Source organism: Mobula birostris, chromosome 9, assembly GCF_030028105.1.
Source record: "Mobula birostris isolate sMobBir1 chromosome 9, sMobBir1.hap1, whole genome shotgun sequence".
Taxonomy (NCBI): Eukaryota; Metazoa; Chordata; class Chondrichthyes; order Myliobatiformes; family Myliobatidae; genus Mobula; species Mobula birostris.
In genome coordinates this window covers 77,201,259-77,227,649 of record NC_092378.1, presented here as the reverse complement: position 1 = coordinate 77,227,649, position 26,391 = coordinate 77,201,259, and the positions used below count along the sequence as shown (strand labels likewise).

The window sequence follows — 26,391 nt, the reverse complement described above, 5'->3', positions numbered from 1 at the left end:
CCAAATGATTATCTTTATTCTCCAAATAAGAACAAATTTTCAAATGGAAAAAGGACACTACTATGGCTGACCAATGAAGTCAGAGCCAAAATAAAAGCAAAAGAGAGGGCATACAAAGAAGCTAAAGCTAGTGGGAAGATAGACGATTGGGAAGCTTTTAAAAACTTGCAAAAGAAAACTAAGAAGGTCATTAGGAAGGAAAAGATGAATTATGAAAGGAAGCTGGTGACTGATATCAAAAAAGGTACTAAAAGCTTTTTAAGTATATAAACGGTAAAAGAGTCGAGGGTAGATATAGGACCTATAGAAAACGACGCTGGAGATATTGCAATGAGAGACACAGAGATGGCATAATGCATATTTTGTATCAGTCTTCACAGTGGAAGACATCTGCAGTAAACCAGACATTCAAGAGTGTCAGGGAAGTGAAGTTTATGCAGTGAAAATTATGACTGAGGTGGTGCTCAGGAAGCTTAATGGTCTGAGGGTGGATAAATCTCCTGGACCTGATGGAATGCACCCTTGGGTTCTGAAGGAAGTAGCTGGAGAGATTGCAGAGGCATTAACAATGATCTTTCAAGAATTGATAGATTCTGGCATTGTACCGGATGACTGAAAAATTGCAAATGTTACTCCACTATATAAGGGGGTGGGAGGCAGCAGAAAGGAAACTATAGACCTGTTACCCTGACATCAGTGGTTGGGAAGTTGTTGGAATCGAATATTAGGGATGAGATTATGGTGTACCTGGAGGCACATGACAAGATAGGCCAAAGCTACATTTTCCTGAAAGGAAAATTCTCCCTGACTAACCTACTGCAGTTTTTTGAGGAAATTACAAGCAGGGTAGATAAAGGAGATGCAATAGATATCGTGTACTTGGATTTTCAGAAGACCTTTGACAAGGTGCCGCACATGAGGCTGCTTAGCAAGATAAGAGCCCATGGAGTTGCAAGGAAGTTACTAGCATGAGTGGGGCATTGGCTGATCGGCAGAAAACAAAGAGTGGGAATAAAGGGATCCTATTCTGGCTGGCTGCCAGTTAACAGTGGAGTTCCACAGGGGTCAGTGTTGGGACCACTGCTTTTTACAATGTATGTCAATGATGTGGACTGTGGGATAAATGGATTTGTGGCTAAATTTGCTGATGATGCAAAGATATGTGGAGAAGCGAATAGTATTGAGGAAACAGAGAGCCTGCAGAGAGACTTAGATAGTTTAGGGCAGTGGTCCCCAACCACCAGGCCGCAAAGCATGTGCTACCGGGCCCCGAGGAAATGATATGATTTGGCAATATGAAACGATATGAGTCAGCTGCACCTTTCCTCATTCCCTGTCACGCCCAGTGTTGAACTTGAATGTACGCGAGGTCATCAGTCGGTCATTAACCTACAACTACTCGATGAGTAAAACACAAACATCGCTTGAGAGTTTCGTTGGAAGAGGTGGTAGATGTCGACAACAAGGCAATACTGCTGGTTTATGTGTGATATATATTTCAAGACGATGTGTACAAGGATATGCTGTGTGCACTGCCGCTGCCAACTAACACAACTGGGGCAGAACTATTCAAGTCTTTGAATGACTACATGTCAGGCAAACTGGACTGGTCATTCTGTGTTGGAATATGCACAGACGGGGCTGCAGCTATGACTGGGCGGCTGTCTGGTTTCACTACCCGAGTCAAAGAGGTTGTTCCTGAATGCCAGCCTACACACTGTCATACACAGGGAAATGCTGGCTAGCCGAAAAATGTCACCTGATCTTAACAGCGCATTGAGTGACGTTGTTGAAGTTATCAATCACATCAAAGCAAAAGCCCTTAACTCACGTATGTTTGAGCAGCTTGCAAGGAAATGGATGCACAGCACAAACGCTTTCTCTTACACACTGAAGTCAGGTGGCTATCAAGGGGGAGAGCCCTGGCCAGGGTTTTTGAGTTAAGAGAGCAGCTACAGATTTCCTTCAGGAAAAAAGTCGCCACTGGCAGCATACTTCAGTGACGAGGAGTGGATAGCAAAACTCACTTAGCTGTGTGACATCTTCAACCTGCTCAATGAACTCAATTTGTCACTTCAGGGGAGAATGACAACTGTCTTCAAGTTGGCAGATAAAGTGTCTGCTTTCAAAGCCAATCTAGAACTGTGGGGATGGCGAGTGGACAGGGGCATATTTGACATGCTCCCAACACTAGCTGGGATTTTGGGAGAGACTGAGGCTGCACCGTCCTTCTCACAGCTGGTGCGCAATCACGTATCTTCACTGTCGACAGAATTCGAGCGTTACTTCCCCACCACAAATGACCCAAGAAGTGCAAGGAATGGGTCCGTGACCCATTTGTGAATGTCCCCGGTGAATCATCCATGTCAGCACAGGAAGAAGATCAACTCCTCGAGCTTGCAAATGACGGTAGGCTGAAAAGTATGTTTGACATAACATCTCTGCCGGCATTCTGGATCAAAGTCAAGCTTGAATATCCTGAGATAGCCCCGAAAGCACTGAAAATGTTGCTTCCATTTCCAACATCATATCTCTGCGAAGTGGGCTTTTCTACAATGAATGCAACAAAAACTAAATTGTGGAATAGACTGGACTTAAGGAACCTCCTTCGAGTATCGTTGTCTCCCATCACCCCTCGATGGGACCGTCTTGTTGCAGGGAAACATGCCCAGGGCTCCCACTGATTCAGCGATATTGGTGTGTTGCAATGATTTTATATGTTCATATGAGGAAAATATGTGCTGTGTGTTTAATATCCAAATGTTACTTAAAACATTATGATGCTATTGACTTATAAGTGACTTATAATTGACTTATCACTATATTCATGCGAGGAAAATATGTGTTGTGTTTAATATTAAATTCATTAGATAAACCCTTTTAGAAACAAAATTGAGTGTATTAGCCACTTATAAGTGACTTATCGTTGACTTATCACCTATATTCTGGTCGTGATTAACACATCCCCCCAAAACTGTCAGCCGGTCCACAAGAATATTGTCAATATTAAACCAGTCCGTGGTGCAAAAAAGGTTGGGGACCCCGTTTTAGGGGAATGGGCAAAGAAGCGGCAAATGAAATACAATGTTGGAAAGTGTACGGTCATGCACTTTGGGGGAGGAAAAGAACGGGCAGACTATCATTTAGATGGGGAGAGAACTCAAAATGCAGAGATGCAGAGGGACTTGGGAGTCCTTGTGCAGGATACCCTAAAGGTTAACCTCCACATTGAGTTGGTGGTGAAGAAGGCAATGCAATGTTGACATTCATTTCTAGAGGTATAGAATACAAGAGCAGGGATGTGATGTTGAGGCTCTATAAGGCACTCGTGAGACCACACTTGGAGTATCGTGTGCAGTTTTGGGCTCCTTATTTCAGAAAGGATATACTGACATTGGAGAGGGTTCAGAGAAGATTCATGAGAATCATTCCAGGAATGAAAGGGTTACCATATGAGGAACGTCTGGCAGCTCTTGGGCTGTATTCCCTGGAGTTCAGGAGAATGAGGGGGGATCTCATAGAAACATTCCAAATGTTAAAAGGCCTGAACAGATTAGATATGGCAAAGTTATTTCCCATGGTAGGGGAGTCTAGGACAAGAGGGCATGACTTCAGAATTGAAGGACATCCATTTAGAGCAGAGATGCAGAGATATTACTTTAGTCAGAGGGCAGTAAATCTGTGGAATTTGTTGTCACAAGTAGCTGTGGAGGCCAAGTCATTGGGTGCATTTAAGGCAGAGATAGATAAGTTCTTGATTAGCCAGGGCATCAAAGGGTATGGGGGAAGGCAGGGGAGAGGGAATGATGAGAAGAATTGGATCAGCCCATGATTGAACGGCAAACAGACTCAATGGGCCAAATAGCCTACTTTTGCTCCTATATCTTATGCTCTTACACATCATTGATTCTCTTCCTCTGCCTTACCAATAGCTGTTGTGCCTCCACCTCCCCCAATTCTGGAATTGGCCTCTTCCACACTATCCTTTTCTTTCAAGAGCCTCCTTAAAACATGCTAGTTTGATGAAGTCTTTGGTTACATCTGCTAATCCTGTTTTTTTTTTTGCAGTTTGGGTTTAACTTTTCTTATGCCTTTGTGAAGTTCACAAAAACTGGGGGTGTCCGGACTACTTCTTTTCTCATTAATGTCAATGATTTGGTGAATTGAAATGATGACTCTGTGGTCAGGTTTGCAGAGGATACAAAGATAGATGAAGAGGCATATAGTGTTAGGTAGTGTTGAGGAAGCAGAAGGACTTGGTTTAAGAGAATGGGCAGTAAAAGGGTAGATGGAAAACAGTGTAGAGAAGTATTTGGTCATGCACTTTGGTAGAAGGAAAGTTCAAAGTTCAAAGTGAATTTTATTATCAAAGTACATATATGTCACCATATACAACTCTGAGATTCATTTTCATGGGGAAATACTCAGCAAATACATAGAACAGAAATTGTAACAGGATCAATGAAAGATCACACAGAGTGCAGAAGACAACAGACTGTGCAAATGCAAATATTTAAAAAAAACAATAAATAACAAAGAATCCTTAAAGTGAGATCATTGGATATGCAAACATTTCAATGATGGGGCAAGTGAATGTAATTATCCCCTTTTATTCAGCCTGATGGTTGACAGGTAGTAATGGTTCTTGAACCTGGTAGTGCGAATCCTGAGGCTCTTGTACCTTCTACCAATGGCAGCAGTGAGAAGAGAGCATCATGGCCTGGACGGTGGGGATCTCTGATGATGGATGCTGCTTTCCTATGACAGCATTTCATGTAGATGTGCTCAATAGCTGGGAGAGCCTTACCAGCAATGTACTGGGCCGAATCCGCTACCTTTTGTAGGCTTTTCAGTTCGAAGTCATTGGTGTTTCTGTACCAGGCCATGATGCAGCCAGGATACATCTATAGAAGTTTGTCAAAGTTTTAGGTGTCATGCCGAATCTTTGTAGATTCCTAAAGTAGTAGAGGCACTTTTTTCACAATTGCACTTATGTGCTGGGTCAAGGACAGGTCCTCTGAAATAGTAACACCCAAGAATTTAGTATTGCTAACCCTCTCCACCTCTCATCTTCCAATGAGGACTGGCTCATGGACCTCTGTTCCTTGGTCTTGCTAACATTGAATAAGATGTTATGACACAACTCAGCCAGATTTTCAATCTCCCTCTTGTATGCTGATTGATCATCACCTTTGATTTGGCACACAACAGTGGTGTCATCAACAAACTTGAATATGGCATTGGAGCTGTGCTTAACTACACAGTCATAGGTATCAAGTGAGTAGCGCAGGGGGCAAAGCATACAGCCCTGTGGTGCACCTGTGCTGCTGGAAATAGAGGAGGCAATGTTGTTGCCAATTGAACTGACTGGGATCCACAAGTAAGGAATCCAATTGCACAAGGAGGAATTGAGGTTAAAATCTTGGAGCTTATTAGTTAATTTTGAGGGGACGATAGCATTAAATGCTGAGCAGTAGAAGGGAGCCCATACATCACCTTCAGAGACTAAGATCATAGGATCATTGGAGATGTGGGGGCTCGCGATGGAATTTCCATGTTCTGATGGTCAAAGCAAATAGAGAATACATTGAACTTATCTGGAAGCGAAGCCCTGCTGTCTCCCATGCTGCTTGATATAACTCTGTAGGAGGTGATGGCATGCTAAAAAAAGCATGCTAAAACAGAAATACTGTATATTAAAAAAAGCATGCTAAAACAGAAATACTGTATACTAAACAAAAGTGAGGTAGTGTCCAAAGATTCAATGTCCAATTAGGAATTGGATGGCAGAGGGGAAAAGGCTGTTCCTAATCACTGAGTGTATGCCTTCAGGCTTCTGTACCTCCTACCTGATGGTAACAGTGAGAAAAGGGCATGCCCTGGGTGCTGGAGGTCTTTAATAATGGACACCACCTTTCTGAGACACCATTCCCTGAAGATGTCCTGGGTGCTTTGTAGGCTAGTACCCAAGATGGAGCTAACTAGATTGACTAACAGTTGAGTCAGTGGCAAGGAAGGCAAATTGCAAAGTTAGCGTTCATTGAGCAGCCTAGAATGTAATGTTGTGGCTTTATAAGGCATTCACCTGACTGCACTTGGGAGTATTGAGAGCAGATTTGGACCCTTATCTAAGAAAATATGCTGGCATTGGAGAGGGTCCAGGGAAGGTTCATTAGAATGATTATAGGAATAAAAGGGTAAATGTATGAGCAAAAGGGAAACCAGGATGGTGTGTTGCCTCACGGGTGCTAGGGTTCATCGTGTATCAGAGTGGCTGCGGGATATTTTCAAGGAAGAGGGGAAACAGCCAGAGGTCATGGTGCATATTGGCACTAATGACCTAGGCCAAAAAAAGGGAAGATGTTAAGAGGTTCTATGCAGTGAGTATATAGTTAGAAAAGAGGCTGAAGAGAAGTCCTCCAAGGTTATAATCTCCAGAATACTCCCTGTGCCACAGGCTACTGCAGGTAGGAATGGGGCGATAGCACAGATGAATGAGTGGCTGCGGAAATGGTGCAGGGACAGAGTTTCAAGTTCTTGGATCAATGGAATCTTTCCTGGGGAAGGGGTTACCTGTAAAAGAGGGTGTGTTGCACATGAACTGGAGGGGAATCAATATCCTGTCCAGGAGGTATGCTGGTGCTACTCAGGAGAGTTTAAACTAGTTGTGCAGAGGGTGGAACTGGAGCCCCAGGTCATGAGCTGGAGGGGAACTCGAGGGAAGGATCAGACCAGATCAATGTCAGAAAAAGTAATGAAAGGTAAAATCAAAGTAACAAGCATGATTGGTCAGATAGTTTAAAGTGTGTATATTTTAATGCTAGAAGTAAAGGTGATGAACTTAGAGCATGCATCAGTACGTACAACTCCAACGTTGTAGCTGTTAGGAAAACTGGGTTGAGAGAGGAGTAAGCATGGGGGATTAATGTACCAGGTTTTAGAAAAGAGAGAGGACGAGGTAAAAGAGGAGGTGGTTTTTAACTGCTAATCATGGACAATATGACAGCTGCATTCAGAGGAGACATAATGGAGGGGTGAGACACTGAGTCCATTTATCTGAAACTCAGGAATATGAAGGGTGCAATCACACTGATGGGATTGTACTACAGATCCCCAAATAGCCACCAGAACATTGAGGAACAGATATGTAATCAGATTAAGGAAATATGTAAAAATAAGAGGGTTGTTGTCATGGAGGATTTCAACTTCCCTAATATCAACTGGAACCTTCTTAATGTAAGGGGTTTAGATGGGGCTGAATTTGTTTAGTACAGGGGTCCCCAACCTTTATCGCACTGCCGACTGGTTTCATATTGACAATATTCTTGCGGACCAGCCGACCACGGGGGTTGCCAACAAACAAGAGTATCAGTCAAATACGTTGGGTTTACCCCTGAGAAAGACTACAATGGCCATGAAGCCTTGTGCGGGCACCAATGCGCATGCGTGTACGTGCCCATTTTTTCTACAAATCCTTTTTGGCGATTCTGTTCGGGGGGGTGTTAATTGTTAATCACGAATGCAATATAGGTGATAAGTGGCTAATACACTTAATTTCGTTTCTAAAAGGGTTTATCTAACGAATTTAATATTAAACATACAGTGCATATTTTCCTCGCATGAATATAGCAATAAGTCAATTATCAGGGGAGCTTGAAGTAAGTGTTGAACGAACTTCCAGTAGAAGTGGTAGAGGCAGGTTCGGTATTATCATTTAAAGAAAAATTGGATAGGTATATGGACAGGAGAGGAATGGAGAGTTATGGGCTAAGTGCAGGTCGGTGGGACCAGATGAAAGTAGCCTTCGGCACGGACTAGAAGGGCTGAGATAGCCTGTTTCCGTGCTGTAATTGTTATATGGTTATATAAGTCAATAGCATCATAACATTTTAAGTAACGTTTGGATATTAAACACATAGCACATATTTTCCCCGTATGAACATATAAAATCATTGCAACACACCAATATCGCAGAACCAGTGGGAGCCCTGGGCTTGTTTTCCTGCAACAAGACGGTCCTATCGAGGGGTGACGGGAGACAGTGATACTCGAAGGAGGTACCTTATGTCGAGTCTATTCCGCAATTTAGTTTTTGTTGCATTCATTGCAGAAATATGTTGGAAATGGAAGCAATGTTTTCAGTGCTTTCGTGGCTATCTCAGGATATTTAGCCTTGACTTTGATCCAGAATGCCAGCAGAGATGTTATGTCATACTTTTCAGCCCGCCATCATTTGCAAGCTCGAGGAGTTGATCTCCTTCCCGCGCTGACATGGATGATGCGTGCGTAATGACCTCACTCACGTTCAAGCTCAACAGTGGGCATGACAGGGAATGAGGAAAGGTGCAGCTGACTCCTATCGTCAAATCATATCGTTTTCACGCGGCCCGGTAGCGCATGCTTTCCGGCCCGGTGGTTGGGGACCACTGGTTTAGTATATCCAGGAAGGTTTCTTAAATTAGTATGTGGACAGTCCAATGAGAGGAGGGGCCATACTGGACCCAGTGTTGGGTAATGAGCCTGGCCAGGTGACAGATCTTTCAGTGGATGAACAGTGAGGGAACAGAGACCACAATTCCTCATCTTTCAGGATGGCTATAGATAATGTCCTTGTGGGAGAGTTTTAAGTTGGAGTAGGGCAAATTACAAGGGCATTAGGCCTAGGCAGCATTAATTTGGAACACCTTTTCTCTGACAAGTCCACATCAGATTATGTGAATGGTGTTTCAAGATCAATTGCTCAGAGTACAGGAAAGGGATGTTCCTGTTAAAAAGAAGGACAGGGATGGAAAGATAAGAGAACCTTGGGTGTCCAGAGATGTGATGAATTTAGTCAAGAAGAAAAAGAACAGTATGTAAAGCTTCAGAAGTCAGGTTCAAACAAAGCACATGAGAGTATAAAGAAGCCAGAAAAGAAATAAAGAAGGGAATTAGAAAAACCAGGAGGGACCATAACAAGTCCTTGGCAAGTAGGATTAAGGTGAATCCCAAGGCTTTCTATACATACATCAAGAGTAAAATGATAATTAGCAAGAGGGTGGAACCAGTCAAGAATAAAAGGGGAACATTTGCTTGGATACAAAGAATGTGAGTGAGAGTACTATGCTTCAGTATTTATCAAGCAAAAGGATACGGAGGACCAGGAGATCAGTATTTATTGTATGAATATGTTAAGGTGTTTAGAGATCAAGGAGGAGGATGTGTTAGGCCTCCTAAGGAGTATTACAGTGGGTAAGTCCCCAGGTCCAGATGCGATTTACCCAGGTTATTGAAGGAGGCAAGACACGAGATTGTTGGGCCCTTGACCATTACCTTTGTGTCCTCTCTAGCCACGGGCAAGGTCCCAGAGGAATGGCGAGTGGCTAATATATGTCTATTGGAGAAGGGAACAAGGGAAGATCTTGAGAACTATAGACCAGTGAGTCTCCATTTGTAGGGAAATTGCTGGATAAAATTCTTTAGGGATAGAATATATGAGCATTTGGAAACTAATTACCTAATTAGAGAGAACCAGCATGGCAAGGGGTGCCTTACCAATTTCATTGAGTTTTCTGACAAGGTGACGAGAGAGACCGAGTAGGGCAGTGGATGTTGTCTACATAGATTTTAGTAGGGCATTTGACAAAGTCGCTCATGGAAGGCTAATCCAGAACATTAAGATGCATGGACTCCATGGCGAACTGGCTGTTTGGATTTAGAAATGGCTTGCGCATAGACGACAGAGGACAGCGGTTGAAGGTACTTATTCAGGCTGGAGGTCTGTAATTGGTGGAGCTCCACAGGGATCTGTGCTGGGACCTCTGCTGTTTGTAATGCATATAAATGACCTGAATGAAAATGTAGACGGTGGGTTGGTAAATTTGTGGATATTACAAGATTGGTGGAGTTGTGGGTAGTATACAAGACTGGCAAAAAATACAGCATGATATAGACCAGTTATAGATATGGGCAGAGAAATGGCAGATGGAGTTTAACCCAGATAAATGAGAGGTGTTACATTTCAGTAAGGCAAATGTAAAAAAAAGTGTCAGAAGTATGGAATACTTGCTTTCATTAGTCGAGCCATTGAGGTCGAAAGTCAGGAGGTTATGTTGCAACTTTACAAACCTCTGCCAGGCCACATCTGGAGTACTGCATACAGTTCTGGTCACCCCACTATAAGTGGATGATGAGGCTTTGGAGAGGGTACAGAAGATGCTGCACCAGGACACTGCCTGGTTTAGAGGCCATGTGCTATCACAAGAGGCTGGATAAACTTGGGTTGTTTTCTCTGGAGCATCAGAGGCTGAAACAGGATCATATAGAGGTTTATAAGATAATGTGAGGCAGAGATAAAGTGGACAGAAAGTGCCTGTTTCCCAGAGTTGAAAAGTCTAATACCAGAGGACATGAATTGAAGGTGAGCGGGGGTAGGTTCAAGGAGGATATGAGGGTTAAGTTTTTTTTACTCAGAGAGTCTCAGATGCAAGGAATGTACTGCCTCGTATGATGGTAGAGGCAAATACATTAGAGGCTTTTATTTGGTGGCTCTGGGCTTGTACTTGCTGGAACTTAGAAGAATGAAGGGGGAAGATCACTGAAATCAATAAAATATTGAAAAGCCTAAATCGAGTGGACATGGAAAAGATGTTTCCAATCGTGGAGGAGTCAAGGACCAGAAGACACAGTACAGAAGAGGACATCCCTTTAGAACAGGGATGAGGAAGTATTTCTTTAGTCAGAGGATGGTGAATCTGTGGAATTCATTGCCACAGATGGCTGTGGAGGCCAAGTCATTTGCTATATTTAAAGCAGAAGTTGATAGATTCTTGATTAGTAAGGGCATCAAAGGTTATGGGGAGAAGGCAGGATTAAGGAATTGGGAGGGACAATAAATCAGTCACAATGGAATGGTGAAGCAGACTGAGTAGGCTGAATGGCCTAATTCTGCTACTATCTCTTGTCGCCTTTATTTGTGCTAAAGACATGCAAATTGATGTTGCTGCTTAATTAAATAAGACACTATGTGCTATAACTCTTACCAAGCATGCAAACTTTAATTGGATTGGATTACTTTTAGATGATTGCTCTTTGACTTTATTTAAGTTCAACTTTAATTTTTTTTATATATTTCAAAATATACTTTATTCAAAAATAAATATATACAATAAACCATTCAATAACTTTTCCTCCTTTACATACGTTTCCATTATACTCAGTAAAATATCCGTATTAATAGCCACCCACGTGGCACTCCAGTAGTTCAGCTTAGCATATCATTGTTGAGGGGTATACTCCCCGCCCACCGACCCCTCCCACTCCCACGGGTGGAGAAACCTATACTGTGGTCCTTCCCCACCGGGCCCTTGCGGTGGCTGTACCAAGTTTCAGTGCGTCCCTCAGCACGTACTCCTGCAGCCGAGAGTGTGCCAGTCGGCAGCATTCTCCCACGGACATCTCCATGTGCTGGTAGATCATCAAGTTTCGGGCTGACCAAAGAGCGTCTTTCACCGAGTTGATGATCTGCCAGCGGCACCGGATGTTGGTCTCCGTGTGCGTCCCCGGGAACAGCCCGTAGATCAGAGAGTCCTCTGTTACGCAGCTGCTGGGGATAAAACGTGACACTAGCCTGTCCATCCTCCTCCACACCCTCTTTGCGAACTGGCAGTGTGCAAAGAGGTGGGTCACAGACTCCTCCTCACTGCAGTCCTCCCGTGGGCAGTGGGGTGTGGAGACGACATTCCAGGCGTACAGGAGGGCTCTGACTGGGAGGGCCCCTCTCACCGCCAGCCAGGCGAGGTCTTGGTGCCTGTTGGTGAGATCTGGCGATGAGGCATTTTGCCAGATGAACTGGACAGTCTGCTCAGGGAACCACCCCACTGTGTCCATCACGTCCTTCTCCTGCAGTGCCTGCAGGACACTTCGTGCCGACCACTGCCTGATGGCCCTGTGGTCAAAGGCGTTCTCCTGGAAGAACTTTGCTACGTAGGACAGGTATGCCGGCAACGACCAGCTGACTGGGGCGTTGCGCGGGAGTGGGGCCAGACCCATCCTTCATAGCCAGGGCAACAAGTAGAACCTGGGCACATAGTGGTACTTGGTGCCCACATACCTGGGCTCTACACACAACCTGATGCAGCCACATACAAAGCTGGCCATCAGGGTGAGGGCGACATTGGGGACGTTCTTGCCCCCGTTGTCCAGGGACTTGTGCATGACGGTCCGTCTCACCCGCTCCACCTTGGATCCCCAGACGAATCTGAAGACAGCCCGGGTGATTTCCGAGCTGTAGGAGCAGGGGATGGGCCAGACCTGCGCCAAGTACAGCAGCCCTGAGAGCACCTCACACCTGATGACCAGGTTCTTGCCCGTTATCGACAGGGAGCGCCCTCCCCACAGTCCCAGTTTCTGTTTCACCTTGGCAGTCCGCTCCTGCCAGTTCTTGTTGCACGCCTCAGCCCCTCCGAAACCAGATCCCCAACACCTTCACGTGGTCAGACCTAATGGTGAAGGGGACGCTGGATCGGTCGGGCCAGTTGCCGAAGAGCATGGCTTCGCTCTTCGTGCGGTTGACCCTGGCCCCCGACGCTAGCTCGAACTGTTCGTAGGTGCCAATCAACCTGCGAACTGACCTCGGATCAGAGCAGAAGACGGTGACGTCGTCCATGTACAGGGAGGTTTTCACTTGGGTCCCTCCACTGCCTGGCAGCGTCACCCCTCTTATGCCCTCATCCCTCCTGATGGCTTCCGCAAAGGGTTCTATGCAGCAGACAAACAAGACAGGGGAGAGGGGACAGCCCTGCCTGACTCCAGACCTGATGGGGAAGCTGTCTGTTTCCCACCCGTTGACCTGGACTGCACTTTAATTATCATTCGAGCATACATGAATATAGTCAAATGAAGTAGTGTTCCTCCAGGCCCAAGCTGCAAAACACATTACCAACAGTACACAACAAATTGCACATAGCACATAGCATAAATAACACATATGATTACAATTGCTGAAAAACAGTCACAAAAATAAAAAGAAATAGCCCAGCCAAGTCCAAGTGGCAAGACTGTAGTTTGTCCTGATCCGGTTTGTTCTTCCACTGAGAAAACACTGGAGGAAAGGGCCAACCTCCAACCCAGTATCGATACCAGCATACCTACAGAGGCCTGTGCTCTCTCCCACACCACCTCCGATGTCTCCTCCCCTGGGCAACTGCAACAGGCGACAGTCTGGACCTAGTCCTCTCCAGAACCAAAGCAATGCAGCTCCCCTGCCAATGATCTCTCCAATGAACCAGTGAACTAGACTTGCAGTATTCTATGTTACCATTGTCCAACAGGGTCTTGTAACCACAATAAAAATATACAAGACAATCACTCGCACTGCACACCGTCCCGACACAACATAAGGTACGCAGCAAGTCCAGGCAACAAAGATATGCAATACGTCCAGCTCCATCACTACCGAGCAATTTGCTGATGAGGTAGTCCTGAAGTAATTGATGTCTCACAATTGTAAAGGACAAATAAATATACCTTTGATTGCACCCAGGGTGGATGCTCTGTCCAAGCAAACTGCCATCTTACCAGAGGGTTTAACTAATGAATTAGTGATAATGATTTATTCTACCAAAATGTACGGCAAGTTATGAATCAGTCACTTGCTTTACCTGACTGGCAGATTTGTAGATATTTTCAGTAAGGCAAAAGTAAAGTAATGAGACAAGGTTTAGTGAGCAAAGAAAATCAAAAGTTGTGATATTTTAAACCATCAGTGTTGAAACAAAATCATGAGTAACCCTGCCACGATACAAATAGTTGGCGTGATTACATTCAGAATATCACAGTCCTGCTCTCTTTAATAGAAAAAGGATATTACAGTTGCTCAGGTTTTTGAGTACAGCATGCAAAATGGCTGAGCATTCAGATACACTGGACTATTTCTACATTTTCCCATCAGAACAAAGTTTGTGATTTATAAGACTGCTGCTTTTTTAAGCATTCTAACACATCCAGATAACACAGACCATGGCAAACTATTGTTCTTCGTCTAGAAGAATCAGAGATCAGAGTTTGCATTGAAGGGACCTGGTTTAAGGGAGGGCAAGATCAATAGATATAAATGACATTCAATAAGCAAGTAGTTAATCTATGGATTAGATTCCCAGTCAAATAGCAGAACCAATTGGCATCTGTTCACTGAAAAAAAAATTGTTTTAGTAACATTTTCCACAAAGAATGCGAAGAGCGTCCTTAAATAACATGGTTTTAGACCAATACTTCCCTTGGTTAGATTTGGATCAAGTTCAGACTAACTGATAAACGATCCAGGTTACTCAACAACTCCAGCAATGCACAAAAATAGGTGAAAATAAACTTGTTTGATTTTGGTATTTTGCGATCAATTCCAACTTGCTTCTGAAATTAATTTTCAACAAATGAAACTCAGACTACATTTGTATGTATATCATAGTCCACAAAAGATATTTTGAGCATGGAGACAATGACAATCTGCAGAGCTGTGAAACAAGATAAAATCTGCAGATGCTGGAAATTCGAGCAACACACACATACAAAATACTGGAGGAACTCAGAAAGCCAGGCAGCATCTACAGAAAAAAGTACAGTCCACATTTTGGGCCAAAACCTTTTGGCAGTCCTGTCTGAAACGTTGACTGTACTTTTTTCCAAAGAGTTCCTCCAGCATTTTGTGTGTGTTGTACTGACTTCCAATGTTATTTTGAACAGTTGCTACCCGAATTAAAAATTTCAGAATGAAGCACAAAAGCACAATTTCCTACAGCACAATGTAAACACTTGAGGGCAGTACACATCAGTGCAGAAACAAACAACTCCTGCAGCTCAGAACATTTGAGGAAGCAAGTCATCCTGGAGTCCAAGGGACTACCCAAGGAAAAGATTTCCTGCTTTGCACTTTATTTTTTGCCATGCTAATTTGTTTTCTGCTATTTTCCTATAGTAGGAGTGTCTTGGATCAGAGGGTACATCCTCCTTTTAGAATGAAGATGAGGAGGAATTTCTTTAGCCATTGGGTGGTGAATCTGTGGAATTCATTACCACAAACAATTGTGGAGGCCAAGTCATTGGGTATATTTAAAGCAGAATTTAATGGGTTCTTGATGAGTAAGAGTGTCAAAAGTTACAAATAAAAACAAGACGATGGGGTTGAGCGCGATAATAAATCAACCAAGATGGAATGGCAGAGATTGAATGGGCTGAATGGTCTAGTTCTGCTCCTTTGTCTTATTGTCCATCACATTTTACTGTGCCTTATATCTTCTTAGGAGAAAGTACTTATAACAATATCATTTAAGTAGCACAAAAAGTTACTTTATGTTAATCAGAATGGAATTTTTCAAATAACCTCTGGTCAGTCTGCTTTATAAATGTGGACTTTACACTAGGCTACAACGTACAGCTGGCTCTTACTATCAAGACTAACAGATAATACAAAAACAAGGTAACCACATCAATAGATGTCCATGACGATCAAGGGTATTCTTCAAAGCTCAGTACTATCAATACGAAAGGCTTCATCCACTGTACCAACCAAGCCTTCAGCAGCTTGACTGTGCTGCAGATCTATGCAAAGAGCATGCACCTGAACAAGTGGCAGGAACTGGGTGCATGCCATGCTGCTTTAAGGTCCTTCCCTCTCTCCGCAACCACAGTGAGTACCTGCTCCAGGCCCTCAAGTACTCTATCCTATCCACCACGTTTTACCAGAGCATTTTCTACTTGGAGGCGCAACAATTTCACAACCTTCAGGAGTATGCTAATTCAGGCCAGGGTAATCACCAACAAAGACACTGACTCATGGGCTCAATGTCATCTTGAGCCATCTCACATCTCCAGTGCCAACTGGAATCTAGCTCATTATAAAGAGCAAACCGTCCACCCCAACATGGCTCCCAACAGCAATAAGCATCAGAAAATCACCTAGCTATCACGCATACCCAAATTCAGCCCACTACAGCTAGAGAAGGAAGTCGGAAAACTAGGGATCTTCTTATCACGAGAAGAGTTCCCATAACCTATAGACTCACTTTCAAGGAATCTTCATCTCTTCATCAATATTTATTGCTCATTTATTTATTGTTTTGTTTTTGTTTTGTATTTGTATAGTTTGCTGTCCTTTGGGCTGTCTGTCCATTCCGTTGGGTGCCGTCTTTGATTCTATTGTGTTGGATTTACTGTGTATGCCTGCAAAAAAGACATCTCAGCGTTGTATATGGTGACATGTAAGTACTTTGACAATAAATTTACTTTGAGTTAGACACAGAAGTGTAGATTTCATTTTTCCTTGCTTCACATCATTAACTTGAAAACAGTTAAACTAGCTGCACAATCAAGAGTCGAGTATATTAATAAACCGAGTTCCTCTGGGCTAAGTGAATATATGATAATCTTCCTAGGGCAGGAGGGAGCTGGGAGGGGGGTGGGGGGGAGGTTGGAGAGAGAGACCCAGAAAGAGAAGTGCTGGAAGGTGAGAACATGGTGGAAACTGGCATCAAAAAATTAAATTTTTTTCTGTATGAGGACACAAAGCATTATTAACATACTGAAAAAATAGACAATCACCAAATTAATGCAGAAAAAAAAAACTGAGGGAGACAGAGGACTAAAACAAATATTATTCCACATTTCCCACCGAAGACCAGGTGCAGCTACAGCCTACGTAAGTTCCCACCACTACCCTGTTTCTAAACAGATGGAAGTTTCTAAAAGGTTTCTAACTATTCTGTGGAATTACAGATCAGAATATTTTAACATACGAAGAGAACAGAAAGGAGAGAGAAGGAATACTAACTTAATAAGAACAGAAAAAAAGACAAATTTAGCAGATTAGATTAGATTTTTTTTAGATTATGAGGACATGCAGTCCTCGTCTATTGTCATTTAGAAATGCATGCATTAAAAAATGATACAATGTTCCTCCAGAAAGATATCACAGAAACACAGGACAAACCAAGACTAAAACAGACAAAACCACATAATTATAACATATAGTTACAACAGTGCAAAGCAATACGGTAATTTGATAAAGAGCAGACCATGGGCACGGTAAGAAAAAGCCTCGAGTCCCGACAGCCCCATCATCTCACGCAAACAGAAAGGAGAAACTCTCCCGGCCAAGTGCGCAAACTTGCCAATGCATTGGAAGCACCCGACCACAGCCGACTGAGTCCATCCAAAAACATCGAGCCTCCGACCAGCCCTCCAACACCGAGCACCATCTCTGCCAAGCGCTTCAACCCCGCCCCAGCCACTGAGCAACAAGCAAAGTCGAGGACTCGAGGCCTTCCCCTCCGGAGATTCTGGATCACACAGTAACAGCGGCAGCGAAGCAAGCATTTCAGAAGTTTCACAGATGTTCCTTCGTGCTCTCATGTCTGTCTCCATCAAATCAGGATTGTGCACGGCACCCTACTTGACAGATAACAGATATCATTCACCAAAGTGGCCGCTGCAAGCTGCGTCACGCCGCCATCTTCTCCTCCCGATTAGGTAGTATTGTTAACATTTCTTCTTAAGGACAACCTAATGAAGTGCCTTTAACCCTGTTTCAATTTCTACAGATACTGCTGGATCTGCTAAGTGTTTTTTGCTTTTGCTTTGTTTTTGACTTACAGCATCTGCAGTGTGGTCTTTTGATCTTCATTGCCAGTTTAATGGAGCTCACACACACACGTATATATCTCCACGGATCCATAGCTATCTAGAGGCACGTTCAGCAGCCTCTATGATGGCTCTTCTCTTTGCAGCTCCGTTATGTTAAAGAAAAAGTAGGTTTTGCACAGTGAGCAGCCAGCAAAACCTCTGCACCCCGTGTCTAGAGCCTCACAGACCCTTCACTCCTGACTCTGGCACTGCTCTACCAGCTCCTGGTATTTGGCCTTCTTATGCTTGAACGCCTCCTCAAACCAGTCTTCCCAAGGCACTATCAGTTTTACCATGGCTGTGTGTGCATACACACACATACAATATCAAGAAAATAGCTGAGTTTCCCTTCGTTTATTTGGGACACTATATTGGTTAATAGGGCAGGATTAGTGCCAAACATTTTCTGACTAGTGTCAGTCATGTGCACGTTGTGTGGCGGTTTGTGTTCAAAAGCAAGTGATTTTTCATACTGACATGTGGTGAGTAATAAACAGTAAGACAATTCAGAACTGTTTTGCTCATTGTGGTTTCAAGCATGCAGGCACTAGAGATGCCAGAAATGGCTAGGAGTGAAAAAGAATAATTTAACTATTTCAACAAGTTAGAAACTACAAAGAATTTGAAGGTATTGACTTGATCATCTTTGATCATCTTGAATCTTACAATTAAATGAAGATTTGGAGGGTGAAATCGTTGAAAGCATTGCATGAAGGTAGTTCATTATCTACACTATGTATCTACGCTGATCTTGGTCATTTACATTCAAAAGAACACATCAGCGTACACTGAATATATTCCTCTGTTGATAACTATTAGGAACTAATACAGTTTTATAGCATTGTAATAATTTTGATAGGAGTCTTGTTTATTCTGCATTTCATTTAAATGTATAATTTGATACTCAATTAAACAGTAGTTTGTCTTTTTTTAAAAATAGCTTTTTAACTACTTCCATGAAACTTTGGCTAATTGGAGCAGTTGTTTCAATGGGTCAAATGTACTGGTTCTGATGCGTCCCAATTAACCAGAATCCACTATGATATATATCTGTCATAATTGTTTCTTTCCAGGTTGATGACATAATTTACAAATCAAGGATAATGTATAAACAAGACCAAGGTTTTTTTGCAATTTGTCATGCTCAAATGTTCTCATTTCTTAGTGATACTACTATTTTCCACTGCAGCATAAAAACTTCTCCTTCAGGTACTCTAGGTAACTGAAACAGACCGACAATTTATAAAACAAAGTTGAGAAAGCCACACGTTTTGATTTTTTAATTCATTTGAATAGTATTCCCTGGGCAGATGATTGTATGAGCAACTGGTACATATCACAAGTCCTGATTATGCCCCAGACAGATAATTTCTGAAGAATACTGATAATGGCCAGGGTCACCCATCTTGTAAAGACACTGCCCAGAAGGCGGCAATGGCAAACTACATCTGTAGAAAACTTTGGCAAGAACAATCATGGTCATTGACCATGATTGCCTACGTCATACAAGATGGCACATAATGATGATGAGATTCCCTGGCACTCCTTTAAACTGCTTGTAGATCAGGAGTTGTCTACAGTTGGATTAGGTGGAAAGACTAAAGATTCTGTTTGAACTGACAGGAAGCTCATTTGAAAGAACATTTGTCAGATAAAATGGAGGATAAAGGGAGCTCCAGTGAACCACTAAATACAAAGCTTTATAGGAATAGATAAAAATGAAAATCTGGAATGTAAATGAAGAAAACCTTTGAAACAAAATATCAATAGCTACAAGTGAACAGCAACATTTTTTTTGGGGATTTCATTAGTGCTGGGAATTATTGTTTAGATAGAGTAAGGTGGAGTAGGTGCCTTCTATCAAATCACTGGAACTTTGGGAAATTCAAGTGTACTACATCCAAAGTTAAAACATTATGAGGAAATGATGCAATTCATCACAGAACTTAAGAACAGGAACAGAAGTGGGCTATTCAGCACCCTCTGAGCTGTGAAAATGAGTTGGAATTGCATTACAGATAAATGGGGAAATATAAATAAGCAACCATTAAAACTGATGTTATTTTTAACTACCTTTATACATAAACACAGGAGATTCTGCAGAAATCCAGAGCAACACACATAAAATGCTAGAGAAGCACAGCAGGTCAGGCAGCAGTTATGGAAGGGAATAAATAGTCGACATGTAGGGCCAAGACCCAGGTGGGGGTGGGGGACAGTACATTTAGATAAATATACTGAGATGGTCTCCACTGCTCAAAAGCATCAAGTATTTGGTGAACAACAGATACACTCAGGTTCAATGTTGAAGAATTTTATAGAAAATGATGAGAGGCATTGATCGTGTGGATAGTCAGAGCTTTTTCCCAGGGCTGAAATAGCTAGCACGAGAGGCCACAGTTTTAAGGTGCTTGGAAGTAGGTACAGAGGAGAAGTCAGGGGTAAGTGTTTTTACGCAGAGAGTGGTGAATGCGTGGAATGGGCTGCCAGCGATGGTGGTGGAGGCAGGTACAATAGGGTCTTTTAAGAGACTCCTGGATGGGTAAACAACAGGAATTCTGCAGATGCTGGAAATTCAAGCAACACACATCAAAGTTGCTGGTGAACGCAGCAGGCCAGGCAGCATCTCTAGGAAGAGGTGCAGTCGACATTTCAGACCGAGACCCTTCGTCGACTGCACCTGGATAGGTACATGGAGCTTAGGAAAAAGAGAGGGCTATGGGTAACCCTAGGTAATTTCTAAGGTAAGGACATGTTCAGCACAGCTTTATGGGCCGAAGGGCCTGTATTGTGCTGTAGGTTTTCTGTTTCTAAGGCATTCATGAATCCTGTCCAAATTAACTGTGTAGATAATTATCGGAAATAATTAAAAGGGAACTGTCAGGCTAGAAATTGCATTGACTTCAAGACTAGAGGTAAGAGTTCAATCAATAAAATAAAACACACATAAAAAGAGCCCGATATTAATATTAGGGCTAAATGAGATGATTGGAATAGAAGTTAAGATAAGGTTAAAAAGAACAGAACAGCTAAGAAAGAATACGAAAAGACTCTTAAGGATATCTATGAGACTATCAAAGGGGAAAAAAAATCAAACTACCTGGGAATGAACAGTAGAATCCAAATTTTAAACAAACAAGAATTATTTTTTTTTTTACAGGTTTTGAAGAGTGAGGGGCAAGGATTTTCTTCTGGCTGTTGTACAGAACTATAAGTCCCCATCTCATAATTCAGGACTAGGATGAGAACACATTTCTAGACATAAAGACTATCCACCTTTGAAATTCTCTGCTCACAGGAGCTGTGCAGGATCAGCCACTCAGTATATTTAAGATACGGACTGAGATACTGAGAATTCAGAGGATGAAAATATAATATACTGTTACTAGATCAGCTATGATTTTACTACATGGCAGAGCAGCTATTCCAATCCAACAATAAACTTCAAATTCCTTCTTGATTTTATTTTATATGTTATTATGTTTATGTCACATGCAAAGTCATGGTACAACACAAACACGAGAAATTATGCAGATGCTGGAAATCCAAAGCAACACAGATAAAACGCTGGAGGAACTCAGCAAGTCAGACAGCATCCGTGGAAATGAACAAACATTCAATATCTCAGGCCGAGACCCTTCATCACGACTGGAAAGGAAGGGAGGACACTACAGATTTTGCTGTCAACTGAGTACTTATTGCATCATTTTTCAGTCCAATATCATAACAATGCAACACACACAAAATGCTGGAGGTCAGCAGGTCAAGCAGCATCTATGAAGAGCTAATGTTTCGAGGCAAGAGCCTTCAGGCCCTCTTTTGTTTACAATAAAAATGCAATACCACATTGAATTTCAAACCTATATGACATACACATTTGTTTCTGTAATATCAGAATGTTCTCTAGATCTCATATAAACCAAGAGTGGTACTGAAGGAAAAGCAAGTCAAATACATCAGGGCATGCTTTAAAGGTCATGTTAACAGTTAATCACAGCCCTGGATTTCAATTCACAAATCAGTAGAGCAGATTAAGTTGGACATTAAGGTTAGGAGGAGTTTATTAAAACCCTGCAGTCTAATTTATATTCATCAATTCTATCTGAAGCAACTGAGTACAAACTCTGCAGCAAACTGGGTTTGAACTCGCCTATCTCCTGTGACAATCAGTATGGTACTGTAACGAATTTGGTAAATCATACTACAATACACACAACCTAAAAATAACTGGGACAAATTCAAAAATCAGTAAATACCAAAAATAAATCCTAAATTACTTTTCCAGATAATGTTCTGATTTAGGCCAAAGCTCTTCCGCACCAATTATGTAAACACAGATAAGAAATGCTAAAGAGAGAACCAATATCCGACATTCGTTATCTCCTGGACCAAGACAATATTACTGGAATGACTCCAAACAGCATTTGAATGTACAGTATATAGAGGTTTAAAATAAATGTTTCACTGCATTTAGCAAGGACCAAAGGAACTTCACCTCACTCAAAGCGATATTCTGATATAAAAGACCTTTCAACACAAAATGTGCTTTCAGAGCATGAAGGCAACTGTCCAATCTATTACTGTAGCAGTTGACAAGTTTTTTTAAATCCCCTTTTCTCAGTTTCATATGCAGAAAAATCATTTTTCTCTCCTAACAAGGTATCTTTTTTAAGCAAAAGTATTAATACATTCTGTACCACAAAAGATTAATAGGAGCTACACTATTGTACAAAATTTTCAACAGTTCACAAATCCTAATCTACTTTCACATCCAATTGTACCACAAGTATTTTACCCACCTTTTCCACAAAACCCAGATGTAACAACACCCCATATGGCTTGAACTCTGGAACATGCAGACATTAAGATATTCACTAATTAAGCAAAGCCAGAGGAAAAATCCTATTTCATTCTACATTTTTAAAATAGGGTCACAAGGTACAAGGTCATAGGTCAGGATAAATTTCAATTAGTTAACTGAAGAACGTTACAGCAACATGTTTTGTGGTTAACCAATCACTAGACATTGATTTGAACTTCACTCTTGGATAAACGCTTCTTGGGCTTCCAGCCAGGTACAGGCGATTTTAACCAATGTTTTGATGACAAACTCTGCCATCTTCATCAGGGATGATGCCTGATCACGTCTAGTCCGGTGGTATTTATACCGTCACCCATGCCTCCTGATTGGTTAGTCCTTATCCAATCATAGTGTGGGCACATGGCCAAGTGGTTAAGGCATTGGACTAGCTGCCTGAAGGTCGTGAGTTCGAGCCCCAGCTGAGGGAATGTGTTGTGTCCTTGAGCAAGGCACTTAATCACACTTTGCTCTGCGACGACACTGGTGCCAAGCTGTATGGGTCCTAATGCCCTTCCCTTGGACAACATTGGCTTCGTGGAGAGGGGAGACTTGCAGCATGGGCAACTGCTGGTCTTCCATACAACCTTGCCCAGGCCTGCGCCCTGGAGAGTGAAGACTTTCCAGGTGCAGATCCATGGTCTCGCAAGACTAACAGATGCCTTTATATTTTATATCCAAATCATGTTTCCACTGTCACACCTTGTTTAGAATCAAATTCCAGCTCTTACTTAGAGCAAGACCTTCCTCTTTGTTGAAATTCTTTTGCTCTCGTTTTATTTCAATAGCTTCTTTCACCAGATGGTCTCAAAAGTAGCTTTGTGCCGAAGTCAATCCTATGGCCACTGTGAATGCAATGTTCTCACACCGCCAAAAATACCATCTACAAACCTGTAAGGAAACTCAAATCACAGCTTATGTGGTTCAATGATTACCTGGGACTCAGGAAGGCTGGCGTTTACAGGATTTCCTGTGAATGCAGAGCAGCGTACATCAGCCAGATGGGGCACATGGTGGAAAGCCGCATCAAGGAACACAGGAGGTGTATCCGTTTGGTTTGATTTTGTCATCAAAACGTCAATTAAAATAGATACCTGTACCCAATTAGTTTATTTGTCATCTACACCAGGAAAGCACTAGATCCTTTTTCACTCTTGAATATTAGTTAAACAAAGCCAAACTCAACCACATTGTTGAAACAACTAAAGATAATGGAAAATATTAACAATGACGAGAATGCAGAAGGTGAGTGCCAATGAGGAAAAGTTGTAAAGTTAAATCGAGGAAATAAAAGTTAGAGTCAAAAATTTTAGAAGTTAAACTGAAGCAGTGATGAATACATGTATGTGGACCATCTGTCCTAACATCAAATTTGGACTGTGTTAAATTTCACATCTTGTGATACTTTATGTTAAAGGCATTACATTGAAACTTCTCATGGAGAAGGAGTTTGCATTTGAACAACATAACAGTAAAATACTCATAGCAGAAACAAGAAAAACATGCCCTCATCAGTTGAGTATTGAGAGAAATTTGCTTAGTAGCTAGTGAAACAGGTGATGCCATGTTAAAAACAACAGCCACTCTACTTTTCATTCAACAAATCAAAAAGTAAATCCAATATTATATATGTAGTCAAATGAGGATTGCTTATTGGCCACTTTCTAATTTGGCAATTTTTAAGTTTATTTACAGGAAATAGGGGGAAAAAACAAGGGGCACTTTTGCAGAAGCAACACAAGTAGTTACAGAGCAAAAGTGACAGAAATTATCTTCAATCAAATGAGAAAAAGACACACACACACACACTTACTTCCTCTGCAAAAGCAGGAGATTACTCATAACCCCCTCCAATGCTTCATCAGGCATTGGGGCATTGGTCAGACCACATTTGGAGTACTGGGAGCACTTTTGAGGCTATTATTTAAGGAAGGATATACTGCCATTGGAGAAGCGTCCAAAAGAGGTTCACAAAAACGATCCTGGGAATGAATGGACTGATATAGAGGAGGGAGGAGAAGATGGCGGCGCAATGCAGTGCGCGTGGCCGTTCTGAATGAATATCGTATGTGTAACTAGGGGGCCATGCACAATCCTGATTTGATGGAGGCGGACATGAGAAGCACAGGGGAACATCTGGAGAAACTTCTGAAATGCCTGCTTCGCTGCCGCTGCTACTGTGCGATTGAGAATTTCCGGAGACGAAGGCCCCAAATCCTCGGCTTTGCCTACTGCCTGTTGCCGGGGCCGGGGACGAAGCACTCGGCCGAGATGGTGCTCGGTGTCGGAGAGCTGGTCGGAGGCTCGGAGTTTTCGGACGGACTTGGAGTTGGACTGTGGTCGGATGCTTCCAGTATGCTGCATCGGCAAGTTGGCGGCACTGGAGGTTTACCGTCTGCGTGAGATAATGGGACTTTCGAGAGACTTTGAGACTTTTACCGTGCCCATGGTCTGTTCTTACCAAATTACGGTATGCTTTGCACTGTTGTAACTATATGTTATAATTTTGTGGTTTTTGTCAGTTTTTGAGTCTTGGTTTGTCATGTGTTTCTGTGATATCATTCTGGAAAAACATTGTATCATTTCTTAATGCATGCATTACTAAATGACAATAAAAGAGGTCTGTGTGTCCTCATAATCTAATCTATGAGGAGCATTTGATGGCTCTGGCCCTGCACTTGCTCGAGTTTAGAAGAATGAGGAGGATCTCATTGAAACCTACTGAATATTGAAAGACTTAGATCAAGTGGGCGTGAAGAGGATATTTTCTATAGTGGGAGAGTCAAGGACCAGAGGACACAGCCTCAGAGAAGGGTGTCCCTTTAGAAAAGAGATGACCAGTAATTTCTTCAGGCAGAGGATGGTCAATTTGTGGAAGTCAGTGCTAAAGACAACTGTGAAAGCCAAATCATTGGATGTATTTAAATTGGAGGTTGTTAGGTTCTTGATTAGTAAGGACATCAAATATTACAAGAGAAGACAGGAGAATGGATTTGAGAGGAAATAAATCAGCCCTGACCCTGGCAGAGCAGGGTCAATGGTCCAAATGGCCTAATTTTGCTCCTGTCTTATGATCTAAATATCACCAGAGGCTTGAATTGAGGGAAAAAACAGAAGTTTATAGCAGCCAATTAAAGCATACAAATAAATTTGCTCCCCTCATTTCAGCTGTGCCCAAGTTAGATTCCAAAGAACCAAACTCAAGTTTAAAAAGTTAAAATTAAATGCAAAGTTAAATGAATAAGCAGGTTTCCATCTTCTCTAAACCTCGAGGACACTATAGCAAACAAATGTAAAAACTTTAGGAAAACACTGAATTATGTAATGCATATAAATGCAACTAGAAAGTCTATATACCACCCAAATTTCCTCCACAGGAACAGTGCATATTACTGAGCAGTAGTTCATGCTTTGTGAGAAAAATATCAAAATGTTTCAGGATGCATGAATACATCCCTAGCCGGCCTTACAAACATCTAGTGACCAGTAGCAAATTGGGAAATCTATCCTATAAAGCTATACTGTGGAATTCAGTGCCGTAAACAGCTGCGGAGGCCAGGTCAATGGGTGAATTTAAGACAGAAGTTGACAGATTCTTGATAAGTCGGGGTGTGAAATGTTATAGGGAGAAGGCAGGAGAATGGAAATGAGAGGGAAATAGATCAGCCATGATCAATGGGCTGAATGGCCTAATTCTGCTCTTATAAACTCATTAAAGTATAGGGTCATGCTTCCCAGACTAGATCTATAACAGCATGGGAGCAAACTGATAATGGAGGAGCATAACTATCGGGCCTTGTCGTCAGCAATACACAGACAAAAGCGCACAATGATACCTTTCATTGTTGTGTAGCACTAAATGGGATAGTTTTCAATCTGAA

General features: G+C 42.2%; 1 protein-coding gene across 10 annotated transcripts in view; it reads right to left on the bottom strand.

Moving 5' to 3' along the window:
• The window catches only part of fam49bb (family with sequence similarity 49 member Bb), a 198,066-nt gene that overhangs the window by 99,609 nt on the left and 72,066 nt on the right, over positions 1-26,391 (bottom strand). The gene's annotated exons all lie outside the window — the stretch shown is intronic.